Genomic DNA, 14,156 nt, shown 5'->3' on the forward strand with positions numbered 1-14,156 from the left:
ATACTTAAATTATGGAGGGAACATTTCTCCAGCCTGCTGAATGGCAGTGAACGCACAACACCAGGAGAAGGCGAACCTGATTCCCCAATCGATGACGATGGAGCAGACGTTCCATTACCCGACCATGAAGAAGTTCGAATAGCAATTGCCCGCCTGAAGAACAACAAAGCGGCAGGGGCCGACGGATTGCCGGCCGAGCTATTCAAACACGGCGGCGAAGAACTGATAAGGAGCATGCATCAGCTTCTTTGTAAAATATGGTCGGACGAAAGCATGCCCAACGATTGGAATTTAAGTGTGCTATGCCCAATCCATAAAAAAGGAGACCCCACAATCTGCGCCAACTACCGTGGGATTAGCCTCCTCAACATCGCATATAAGGTTCTATCGAGCGTATTGTGTGAAAGATTAAAGCCCACCGTCAACAAACTGATTGGACCTCATCAGTGTGGCTTTAGACCTGGCAAATCAACAACCGACCAGATATTCACCATGCGCCAAATCTTGGAAAAGACCCGTGAAAGGAGAATCGACACACACCACCTCTTCGTCGATTTCAAAGCTGCTTTCGACAGCACGAAAAGGAGCTGCCTTTATGCCGCGATGTCTGAATTTGGTATCCCCGCAAAACTAATACGGCTGTGTAAACTGACGTTGAGTAACACCAAAAGCTCCGTCAGGATCGGGAAGGACCTCTCCGAGCCGTTCGATACCAAACGAGGTTTCAGACAAGGCGATTCCCTATCGTGTGACTTTTTCAACCTGCTTTTGGAGAAAATAGTTCGAGCCGCAGAACTAAATAGAGAAGGTACCATCTTCTATAAGAGTGTACAGCTGTTGGCGTATGCCGATGATATTGATATCATCGGCCTCAACACCCGCGCCGTTAGTTCTGCTTTCTCCAGGCTGGACAAGGAAGCACAGAAAATGGGTCTGGCAGTGAACGAGGGCAAGACGAAATATCTCCTGTCATCAAACAAACAGTCGTCGCATTCGCGACTTGGCACTCACGTCACTGTTGACAGTCATAACTTTGAAGTCGTAGATAATTTCGTCTATCTTGGAACCAGCGTAAACACCACCAACAATGTCAGCCTAGAAATCCAACGCAGGATAACTCTTGCCAACAGGTGCTACTTCGGACTGAGTAGGCAATTGAGAAGCAAAGTCCTCTCTCGACAAACAAAAACCAAACTCTATAAGTCACTCATAATTCCCGTCCTGCTGTATGGTGCAGAGTCTTGGACGATGTCAACAACGGATGAGTCGACGTTGCGAGTTTTCGAGAGAAAAGTTCTGCGAAAGATTTATGGTCCTTTGCGCGTTAGCCACGGCGAATACCGCATTCGATGGAACGATGAGCTGTACGAGATACACGACGACATCGACATAGTTCAGCGAATTAAAAGACAGCGGCTACGCTGGCTAGGTCATGTTGTCCGGATGGACGAAAACACTCCAGCTCTGAAAATATTCGACGCAGTACCCGCCGGGGGAAGCAGAGGAAGAGGAAGACCTCCACTCCGTTGGAAGGACCAAGTGGAGAAGGACCTGGCTTCGCTTGGAATATCCAATTGGCGCCACGTAGCGAGAAGAAGAAACGACTGGCGCGCTGTTGTTAACTCGGCTATAATCGCTTAAGCGGTTTCTACGCCAATTAAGAAGAAGAAGATATAATAATTTAGCTGGATTTCAGTAATTAATTTAAAAAAAAATAAATAAAGCAGTTCTCATTTTATGCAAGTGACCAACCTAATTCAACGCGCTTTTTTTAAAGGGGGGAAAGACGGGGAAAATATTTAAGCTTATATGTTAAGTAGAAACCCTGTAGTTTACTAAGAAACATAATTCAAAGCTCGACCTCGCCCGACACTATAACAAAAACACTAATTTCTAAAAAATTAAAAAAAAAAATTAGTTTTTTTAATGATTCATTGTTTTCCCAAAAAAAAAACAAACTAACACATTAACTTAATTAATCTTTATATCAGCAATATTAAATACATACCATGTTGTCCAGAATTCATAAACAATATTTTCCAGAATTCACTTCACGCAACACAAAAAACCACTTGCAATTTCGAGAACAATAGAGAGTTTCGCGAATAAGCACGTGCGTGCTGACCGAAATCTAGTTTCCGACTACTTGTCTGGCAACATAGTGGTCTGAAGGTCATTCATTTAATCGGTTCATTGTAGAAAGGTTACTTATGTAGGTACTAAAAAAAATCAATTTTGAGTATCATCGCTGAAGTTTGTAATTTTCATTTTTGTCCGGTTTTTGAAGGAAAATGCTCCTATGTGCGATGTTGCCAAGCAATTTCGAAAAATTGTGGACAACTACAATACAATTCCTTCAAATAAAATTTCTAAATTCCCGCAGAAGCAGCTGTGTTATTCTATGTTCAGACCAAAATTCGGAATTGGAAAGTAAATATTTTTCATAAAACGAATTTAATATTAAAAAAGTTTTTAATATTAATAATGTTTCTTGTTTATATTAATAAAAAGAAGAGATTTATTGCATGCTTAAAGTGTGCTATTTTTTTGTTCATGACTGTATGTTTAATATAATTGGGCGTAATAGCGATTTTAACCGTATAGTAAAAAGATCACAAAAATGCTTGTTTTTGCACGAATTAACCTTACCCTTATCTGATAAGGTTAAGGTTGCAGTATTCGATCATTTTAAAAGAAATTTAAAAACTTACATTTTAATTTATTATAATTACTTTAGAAAATTTATTTTTATATACGCTAAATATGTACATAAATTATAAATTTCATTATACTTGTATTTTTCGTATTACTAATAAATATTAGGAATTAATTTAATATGAATAATAGAGCGGGTCAATTTGCAGGAAGCCAAACAAACGGAAAAACTAATTTATAATTTGAATTATTACGATATTATTTTACAACTAATATTTGTTCAATAATTGCAAACATAAATCCTTACTCCTCAACGATTTATCGAATACCGTATTAAAGTAGTATAACCGCTTTCTTCAAAGCTACCAATTTATACGTGTTTAAATGAGTTAAGCATCCACCCACTCTACCCGGGAAAAACTGGGCCATCCTAATAAGACAGCGTATTCCCAAATAAATTGGGTCAACATTTATTCATGGTCCTTCGAGCCTTACAGAAAGGCACTATTGGAAAAACTAAAATCAAAATAAATATAAAAGTGGTGACATGAGGTGCGGTACAAAGTTCGAAATAAACATACATACATACATACATATGTACATTTATACACAGAACTAAATTCGCAATATTAAATAAAAGAAAAGAAAAAATATAACAAAAAAAAAACCAAATCAAAAGACCGCGGTGGGCTAAAATAAAAAATAAAAACAAGAGGGTATATCCAAATAAAATCTGCGAAAACAAAAACAGAGGTGACAATTAGTTACTATTACAAAAATATAAACATAAAAGTGCAGTGCGAAACATAATAACTAACAACAGAAAAAAAGAGGTTCAATTCGATAAAAGAGAACTGAGACAGATATACATAAGGCAAAGGAAATACAGTGCAAAACAATAAAACTACAATAAAAGAGCGGGCGCGAAACACAAAACTAAAATAATAATAGCCAACAAAATACGTACATTTGTAACTGCAAAAAGCGCGCGAATTACAAAACAGACTCTAAAAACATCAAACAACAACAAGCACAATATAGGACTGGAGGAAAAAGCCAAAGGCACACGCACAAGCACACGCACGAACAAGTATCCATTTACATACACTCATAGTCCCCAAAACCCACTGGCGGAAAGTGAGTTGTATCGATTCCTTTTAATATTTATATATTTGCTTATATGTATGTTTCAAAAGCACAAAATTTAATTTGTGTTTCTAACGAAAATTCCGTTGGTAGAAAAATAAAAAAGAAAAAACCCTCACCAAACTGTTTTAGTTCGGTTTATATCGGGTGATTTTTTTGAGGTTAGGATTTTCATGCATTAGTATTTGACAGATCACGTGGGATTTCAGACATGGTGTCAAAGAGAAAGATGCTCAGTATGCTTTGACATTTCATCATGAATAGACTTACTAACGAGCAACGCTTGCAAATCATTGAATTTTATTACCAAAATCAGTGTTCGGTTCGAAATGTGTTTCGCGCTTTACGTCCGATTTATGGTCTACATAATCGACCAAGTGAGCAAACAATTAATGCGATTGTGACCAAGTTTCGCACTCAGTTTACTTTATTGGACATTAAACCAACCACACGAATGCGTACAGTGCGTACAGAAGAGAATATTGCGTCTGTTTCTGAGAGTGTGGCTGAAGACCGTGAAATGTCGATTCGTCGCCGTTCGCAGCAATTGGGTTTGTGTTATTCGACCACATGGAAGATTTTACGCAAAGATCTTGGTGTAAAACCGTATAAAATACAGCTCGTGCAAGAACTGAAGCCGAACGATCTGCCACAACGTCGAATTTTCAGTGAATGGGCCCTAGAAAAGTTGGCAGAAAATCCGCTTTTTTATCGACAAATTTTGTTCAGCGATGAGGCTCATTTCTGGTTGAATGGCTACGTAAATAAGCAAAATTGCCGCATTTGGGGTGAAGAGCAACCAGAAGCCGTTCAAGAACTGCCCATGCATCCCGAAAAATGCACTGTTTGGTGTGGTTTGTACGCTGGTGGAATCATTGGACCGTATTTTTCAAAGATGCTGTTGGACGCAACGTTACGGTGAATGGCGATCGCTATCGTTCGATGCTAACAAACTTTTTGTTGCCAAAAATGGAAGAACTGAACTTGGTTGACATGTGGTTTCAACAAGATGGCGCTACATGCCACACAGCTCGCGATTCTATGGCCATTTTGAGGGAAAACTTCGGAGAACAATTCATCTCAAGAAATGGACCCGTAAGTTGGCGGCCACCAAGATCATGCGATTTAACGCCTTTAGACTATTTTTTGTGGGGCTACGTCAAGTCTAAAGTCTACAGAAATAAGCCAGCAACTATTCCAGCTTTGGAAGACAACATTTCCAAAGAAATTCGGGCTATTCCGGCCGAAATGCCCGAAAAAGTTGCCCAAAATTGGACTTTCCGAATGGACCACCTAAGACGCAGCCGCGGTCAACATTTAAATGAAATTATCTTCAAAAAGTAAATGTCATGAACCAATCTAACGTTTCAAATAAAGAACCGATGAGATTTTGCAAATTTTATGCGTTTTTTTTTAAAAAAGTTATCAAGCTCTTAAAAAATCACCCGATAGTTTGGTAATATATAAGTATAACAAATTATTGATGCCGATAATGCTTACAGTTGTGTTAAAACACACAAAATATTTCCACAGCACAAAAAAGTTCAAGTATTAACTTAACAATAAGCGGGATTACATAAACCAAATAAGCAAAGGCACAAACGTTAAGTTATAACATATAAACAAAACAAAAAAAAAACATACATATATTCAAATTTTCTAATGCGATAATATTTACATATATATATTTACATACAAAAATATATTCAAAGTGCATGCGGTAGAATACCTGCATATTCTTTATTTCGCCTTCGCACTCTCTTCGCAGTGCGAACATACATATAGACGCAAACAATCACCCGGTGCCGCCAATATACCCTACACTGGGTATTAGTACAAAAAAATTACGTAGTCTTAAAGTTAGTTAAAAAAAAAAAAGCCGTTTAAAATTCACTTACAAGGCGGTAAAGTGGAACAAAATTTCCCTAATTTCATCTTTTTTGTTAAAAATAGAATTTAATAGCAGTTAAACAAAATCTACATAATTTGTGAATACTGTATATACAAACATACATACAGATATTAAAACATATAAATCTTCAAGGTCCACATTGGCATCTATCCGGCAATACCTCGTGTTCTTTGGCAAACAAAAACAAGCAGGATTGCATACAAAAAGCGAATTGATCTCTTCAACGAGCTCTCAATTGCTTAAGATCAAAAACATAATTGTAAACAAATACTAATGTAAAAAGCGCATTGATCTCTTCAACGAGCTCTCAATCGCAAAAAACATAAGTCCGAGTATTAGGGTGTACCTAAATACAAAATATTCGGACATCAAATATTTTAATATATAAAAAACGCGGTTGAATAATAATTAACCATTCAAAATAAAATATAAATAAAAATAATACCAGTGCAAAAAAAAAATAATACAAAACGATATTAATAAAATATACGTTTGTACCGACATACAAACTCTTATTTATTTAAAAGAGTATACAAATTATTACACTGTATCGCTTCGGTTAGATACTACAAAGTAGTTTACACTAAGAAAAATTAAATTTATTTTGACAAATATAAATATTTTTATAATATAACAAAAATGGTTAATAACGAACAAAATCAAAATACACCTACAGGAGCTACACGCTCAAAACAGGTTGTTAAATATATTTCACAAAGTGACAGTTTATTACGATACTGCACTAGATTTGCCGCTTCACCGATTCACGAAAACTCTGAATCGTTATTAGAAGTAAAAGGCCAAAGCTTACAAATTTTTGGACTCGCTTCCAAACGGCTTATGACGCCATTGTAGAATCTGACGATTCAGATCTACCACAAAATTTTAAAGTATCTGCTACCGCAATATACGAAAAATGCTTGGACCAATACGAAGAAACAAAAGCTATGATCTCCGATCAACTGAAGCTAATAAAAGCAATTTCACCTACTCTCCACAGTAGAGTAGAGCTGCCACAAGTGCAACAATATCAAGAGGCAAGTTTCGGCATCCAGCTCGAGGTGCCCGCTTGTGACACAGAAACATTCTATGGAGGTTATGAAGAATGGCCGTCCTTCCGGGACATGTTCACAGCCGTTCACATTAACCATCCAGAATTATCAAAAGCACAAAAACTGTATCATCTCCGATACAAGACAAAAGGTCAAGCAGGCGTCATTGTAAAACAGTTCGCTCTTAATGACTATAATTTCAATTTGGCTTGGGAAGCTCTAAAAGCTAGATATGAAAACGAAAGAATACTGGTCGATAAGCAAGTAACGACACTATTAAACTTGCCTAAAATCAAGAAAGAAACAAGTGAAGAATTTGTAACACTACAATCCACTGTTTCTAATTGTTTTTCGATTCTGTCGACACAAAATATTCCCACAGACAGCTGGGACCCCATTCTGGTAAACATTTGCACCGCCACATTACCAGAAAAGTCGTTACTTCTATGGGAGCAATCGCTCTTATTACGGACCACCCAATATGAAATTGCGGAAAGGTTAGAAGAAAAAAGAATCAAAACTAACAACACACACGACCAAAATGGAAGCTTAAATAGACCCCTAGCTAGAAGCAAAAACAAATCAAACAGAATCTTTTACAAAACACTAACGTTCACATCCGAACAAAGAATACAAACGTCATGCGAACTATGTAAAAGAGGGCATAAACTTATATCTTGCGAGAAGTTTAAAAGCTTAAAAGTTAACGAACGAAATAATTTTGTCAGGTCAAAAAGACTTTGCACAAATTGCCTGTCACATGCGCATACATTTACAAACTGCAAAAGAAAATTTAAATGCTTATATTGTCATAAAAGACACCATACAATGCTTCATTATAGCACATATCCCCTATCACACCAAAAAAGGGCGCATACAAAAAAAAAACACGGGTTTAATTGCAAAAGCAAATCCCGAAATCCAAAACAGTAAAATTTGCCAAGAGACACCATGTTGCTCAAAGGCACAAAAAGTTCAAACGCTGCACAGCGAAATACAAAGTGGACTAGTTACAGAACTAGTTACCACCATGCCAACTAAAGTTGAGTATAATACAAACAGATACCTTAATTCACAATTAAGGAAATTTCGAATGTTAAGGAAACTTCCCCCTATAACAAATAAAACGCCAGAAGGTCAGTATTGTGAAGACTTCTCTAAAGCCACAACTACTCGATCAAATAATGGCCGGTACGTCGTACGACAACCAATAGAGCCACAATTTTCCAATACCCCACATAAAGGTAGAAAAAGCAATGTTCGTAACCTTTCGACCCCGCAGGATGGCTTTCGCCAATAATGATACAAAAATCCTGCTTAAAAAATCATAAGTTATGTGGCGCGCTACTAAACGAAAATTAGTGCATTCGCACTTAAATATAAAATATAACAAAATTGTCTCGAAAAGTCGAAAAATTGACACATTTTATACAATATTGCCCCATAGAGGCTTAAATTTTCAAAAATAAATAAAATATAAAAAGGAAGTTAAAGGATCATCATACTCCCAATGCGATACAGTGACGCACCTACACTTACAAAAGGCAAAGGTCGTTCTTATCGCATCTATCTAAGCGCTCCTCATATGGGTGGGTAACGGGAATCAGCTATACAAAGGCATCAACTTAATTATGAAGAATTCTCTACTTCCCGAATCGAAGCCGTTGTCCATTCACGGCCACTCTCCCGCGAGACCCCTATTATTCTACAGCTCAAACCTCAAAGCTAAGATGCACGCACCCTGGCCATTTCTGAGTCAGACGTGGCTGCGCTATATTTCACAATAATAAAGAAATGCAAACTATTGCCGATAAACGGCAAATATAATAACTAGTAGTTACAAACTCATAAATCCTTAAAAATATATTTTATTACTGTATGCATACAAAAGCAAATATGGTACATACCATACCAAATACTATGTTTAAAACCAACATTTATAGCATGTGTTCTGCGCCCTCGGCTACTCTACCAGCAGTACGCCGAAATACGAGTACATGCAACAGCACAAAAGCGTAATACTAGGCAAAATATTCGCCTAGGGGCCCAGGATGTTTAAATGAGTTAAGCATCCACCCACTCTACCCGGGAAAAACTGGGCCATCCTAATAAGACAGCATAGTTCACCACAGCTGAGAACACGACAACACAACTCACCAAGCCTATGCACAAACAAACTTATCAAAAAGGATGGTCAAAAGGGAAATCGGACACATTCGTTTTTTATATTTCGCACATCAACATCCATTTTTGGGATTCTCCTTTTTTCGACACGGTGCCGCACTCGCTTCGATCGACATCGTTCCACCCGCGCCGATTTACAGCGATCCAACAAAGTTCGACCCGATAAACTAAATAAACTATTGTTCTGTAGACAAAAGATCATTTCAAATAAATTGTACATTTTAAATTCTAAAAGACATCTTTTCCTTTTTAAAGACGAGAGCGAGTGTAAGTGCAAATTGAATCTTCAAGATAGTGATTTGTATTCCCCAATAAATTGGGTCAACATTTATTCAATACGGAAAACTAATTTTAATACCAAAATTAACGGAAGATTTTTGCCGCCATTTCAAAATCTCTTCACAGATGACGAAATTAAAAACTATTCTCACCGTATTTGAAATTTTCTAACTATGGCTACTAAGCTTTCATTATTTTTGAAATATTGTTCAATAATGATGACACGTTGTTCTACCGTGTAACGCTTCATTTTCATTAAGCCTATTTTTTTTGTTGTTGTTGTCAAAATTTAAGCCTTTGCACTCGAGAGGTGACTCTCACTCACCATGAGGTATATTCATATATTTTATATAAAACCACTAAAGAACAGAGAACGGCCGCTTATCACTTACGATATTTCAAGACATTAGTCAAGTAATTGACTGCAGATTTCCCTCGACTTCAACCGCCGAATCCGATAATATCCGTCTAAATGGAAAACTGCATAGCATTCTAACAGGAGTTAGAAAAGATTGCAAAGTCTGCTCCCGAAGAAATAAGCCCGGCAGAAGACACCAAACAACTTATTATTGTGACACTTGTCCCGTCAAGCCGGGCATGCATCTCGGCAGTTGTTATCTCAAATACCACACAATGCAAAATTACGAAGGGAAACGTTTGAAAAATCTTTAATCTTAAGGAATCAGTAGGGTATTCTACAATAGAATTTTTTTTCACATATCATGAGGTATATCGTGGAGTGTATAAACAAATTTTTTTCGGAATTTTTTGATGACATCTGACGGAGAAATGGCTGGGGAATGAGATGCGTTTTTTCACTAGCGGACACGATTTCTCATGTTTGGATCATCTGAAACACAAAAACCCAATTTATTCTTAAATTATACGTGAATGGTTATCGTCCCTACTAGAGTCATAAAAAATTGTTGATTGTTGATAACATTGTCACTAAATCATAAAAAATTATGAATCTAGTAGGGACGATAGCTAGGCGCTTGTGAACATTAAAAAAAAAATTAACCAAATCGGTTGAGTAGTTCGACCGTAATCATGTCCGCCAGTTTAGAAAAGTGTGTTTTGAGAAAACGCGTTTACTGTTTGAGGTGTGCACTCCGAGCGCTCTGAACGTCCAGCGGTATTATCTTTGGGCTTTTTACGAAACCTTCCAATGGTAAAGTGGGTTTCTATATTAATTCTAAGGGTATAAGGGAACAGAAAATGAAAAAAAAAAATGTTTAAGATTACACTACTGACCCTTTAAATATGTAAAGATACATTTCAGATTAAAATATAAAAGTTTTATGTGTTCCTTTATGTGTGTAATCAAGTTAGAGGTAAGAAATTTACCAAATACGCTACGAAACGCTTCCTTTTGCTGGTGCGCCGCGCGAAAAAGGTCACGAATGCAATGGGTTAATACATAAATGTAAGAGAATTTAATGTTGAAAGAATGCTTATTTTGAGGAGAAAATTAGAAAACGTATAGACAGAACTCTACCCAAATTCAAAATAATAGACTCGACAATTCGTTAAGCCTTTCAAATCAATAGATTTCACAACTGTGAACCTCGATCCGGTCGTCCAAAAAACTCATACAACACACTAGAGAAAATATTAACAATTTAGGACGTTGACGAACATTTTATACTCTTGCAACTTGCGAGGATCACAGCCGGTTAAATACCTTCAGGTGTTGACAATATTCAAAAATGTAGCGAAAGGGTTAAATTTCATTGTTTGAAAAAATCTTGAATGTATTACAAGCGAATATTATACTAAATCATCCTCAATCGATTTTATCTATTTTATCCAATACTACATACTATTAACATGACACATCTATGTATATATAATTACGCTAACAAAAAAGTTTGTGTTTTCTTTTTGGGTTCCGTTGGAAAGGAGAAGACGTTATTTTTTCAAATGTAGGTCAACGGGAACACACGTAAGCATGTGTTGGTGCAAATTTGGCGACTATAAAAACTACAAGCTCGGTGGTTATTGGAATATTTCTGAATTCTGTTCCAATTACATAATTACAATTTGTATACTTTATACTTTATTTTGTTGAATTAGTAATTTTTAGATTAATTTCAAGTGCATTGTGTGATAGTTAATTTCTTGAAAAATTGTTTTCCAAGGTCAATTTTATGTATTTGGTTGAATCGACAATATCAACAACAGCAACAAAATATGATTGAATTTTTTCCAGTTTTCACTTTTTTTTGCATGCTGTTGGTTTCTTGCAACTTTTAACGAAAATCAAATTGAAAACGCTCATTTTATTTTGGTGAGTTTTTTAGGTAAATTTCAAGTGCATTGCTTGGTTAAATTTTTTACAAGGTTAATTAGTTAGTGGAATCGATATCAACAGCACTTCGAAAGTAATTTCTTCGTGTGTTTTGACGATATCTCATTACTTCCTTTATTATTGGTGAGTTTATTTTTTTCCTATAAATTGTAAACATGACTTGTATTTTCGGTAGGCGATATTTATTGCTAATCAGTCATTTATTCAATTAACTAAGTTTTTTTTAGAAGTGTAGTCGTCGTAAATCGCTTACAGGGAGATTACATTAACAGTATTTACAGAAACTGCAAATTTAAATTTAATTGAACTTAATGATATTGTTGATAAGAATTCAATTCCTTTGCGAAGCTCAAATGTGCATATTGGTTCTATGAACTTGGTTTGTAGATCTTGTTTAGCTAAACAAATTTCTTCACTACGTGTTGACGTAATGGAAAAGTCCATCTTCAACTATCAACACAATGTTGACGTTATATTTACGATTATAGAAACTAACCAGAGAGAAATATGATATCTTTTTCAAAAACAAATAGTGTAATTAAGAATGCATCAGTATTAGATTCTGCTTTTGATGGAGCATATCTTTTACTAACCGCAAATTGAGATTTTGGTTGGCACTTTAATATATCGCATAACGTGCAACATACTGCTAATGGTAGACACATTTAAAATAGAATTACCAGTTTCAGATTTGCAATAAGGGCTCAATTTAGCATATTGCAAAAACTCAAAAAATATTTTGGCAGTACATTGTTGATATGTATGCGAGAATAGAAGGATGTTGACTACATTTTATTAGTGAATTTGATGGCAGATGTGTATAACAATAATATTGATTTTTTGCAAACGAATCAAATAGGAGATGTTAGCTTAAATCGTTAAGTGATTTTGTCTTCATCTTTCACTGGGTTCCCAAAAAATATGTATCAAAATTACTTAAACGCAATGTTAATTATCCAGCACTTCGGCAAGCCATCGCTTACAATGACATACAAATCGCAACGCTACGATCGATCACAACACGTGCGGGATAGGATAGATACCGAGAGTTGAAGAGGGAAGCGAGACGCATTTGCAGAAAGAAAAAGAAAGAGGCCGAAATGCGTGAGTATAAAGAGCTTGATAATTTGGTCGACAGGGGTAATGCTCGAAAATTCTACGAAACGATGCGACGGCTAACTGAAGGTTTCAAGACCGGAGCATACTCTTCTACAACCCTCCAAAGGTGATCTAGTGACCGATGCGCAGAGCATACTTAAATTGTGGAGGTCACACTTCTCCAGCCTGCTGAATGGCAGTGAACGCACAACGCCAGGAGAAGCCGAGCCCGATTCCCCAATCGTCGACGATAGAGCAGACGGTCCATTGCTCGACCATGAAAAAGTTCAAATTGCAATTACCCGTCTGAAGAACAATGCAGCGGGGGCCAATAGATTGTCGGCCGAGCTATTCAAACATCAGCTTCTTTGCAAAATATGGTCGGACGAAAGCTTGCCCAACGATTGGAATTTAAGAGTGCTCTGCCCAATCCACAAAAAGGGAGACCCCACAATCTGCGCCAACTACCGTGGGATAAGCCTCCTCAACATCGCGTATAACGTCCTATCGAGCGAATTGTGTGAAAGATTAAAGTCCACCGATAACTATTTTCCAACAGGTGCTACTTCGGACTGAGTAGGCAATTGAGAAGTAAAGTCCTCTCTCGACGAACAAAAACCAAACTCTATAAGTCACTCATAATTCCCGTCCTGCTTTATGGTGCAGAGGCTTGGACGATGACAACAAATGATGGGTTGACGTTGCGAGTTTTCGAGAGAAAAGTTTTGCGGAAGATTTACGGACCTTTGCGCGTTGGTCACGGCGAATATCGCATTCGATGGAACGATGAGCTGTATGAGATATATGACGACATTGCCATAGTTCAGCGAGCGAGTATAGCCGAGTTAACAGCAGCGCGCCAGTCGTTTCTTCTTCTCGCTACGTGGCGCCAATTGGATATTCCAAGCGAAGCCAGGTCCTTCTCCACTTGGTCCTTCCAACGGAGTGGAGGTCTTCCTCTTCCTCTGCTTCCCCCGGCAGGTACTGCGTCGAATACTTTCAGAGCTGGAGTGTTTTCGTCCATCCGGACAACATGACCTAGCCAGCGTAGCCGCTGTCTTTTAATTCGCTGAACTATGTCGATGTCGTCGTATATCTCGTACAGCTCATCGTTCCATCGAATGCGGTATTCGCCGTGGCTAACGCGCAAAGGACCATAAATCTTTCGCAGAACTTTTCTCTCGAAAACTCGCAACGTCGACTCATCCTTCGTTGACATCGTCCAAGACTCTGCACCATATAGCAGGACGGGAATTATGAGTGACTTATAGAGTTTGTTTTTGTTTGTCGAGAGAGGACTTTGCTTCTCAATTGCCTACTCAGTCCGAAGTAACACCTGTTGGCAAGAGTTATTCTGCGTTGGATTTCTAGGCTGACATTGTTGGTGGTGTTTACGCTGGTTCCAAGATAGACGAAATTATATACAACTTCAAAGTTATGACTGTCAACAGTGACGTGAGTGCCAAGTCGCGAGCGCGACGACTGTTTGTTTGATGACAGGAGATATTTCGTCTTGCCC

General features: G+C 37.3%; 1 protein-coding gene across 2 annotated transcripts in view; it reads left to right on the forward strand.

Moving 5' to 3' along the window:
• LOC126764078 (craniofacial development protein 2-like) overlaps positions 1-13,441 on the forward strand; it is a 379,198-nt gene extending 365,757 nt beyond the window's left edge. For both annotated transcript variants that reach the window (XM_050481856.1, XM_050481857.1), the window contains exon 2: positions 13,197-13,441. The gene's annotated coding sequence lies outside the window, so the exon portion shown is untranslated. The remainder of the gene's footprint in view (positions 1-13,196) is intronic.
• The last annotated feature ends 715 nt before the right edge of the window (positions 13,442-14,156 follow it).

The sequence above is a fragment of the Bactrocera neohumeralis genome, unplaced genomic scaffold, assembly GCF_024586455.1.
Source record: "Bactrocera neohumeralis isolate Rockhampton unplaced genomic scaffold, APGP_CSIRO_Bneo_wtdbg2-racon-allhic-juicebox.fasta_v2 cluster09, whole genome shotgun sequence".
NCBI lineage: Eukaryota > Metazoa > Arthropoda > Insecta > Diptera > Tephritidae > Bactrocera > Bactrocera neohumeralis.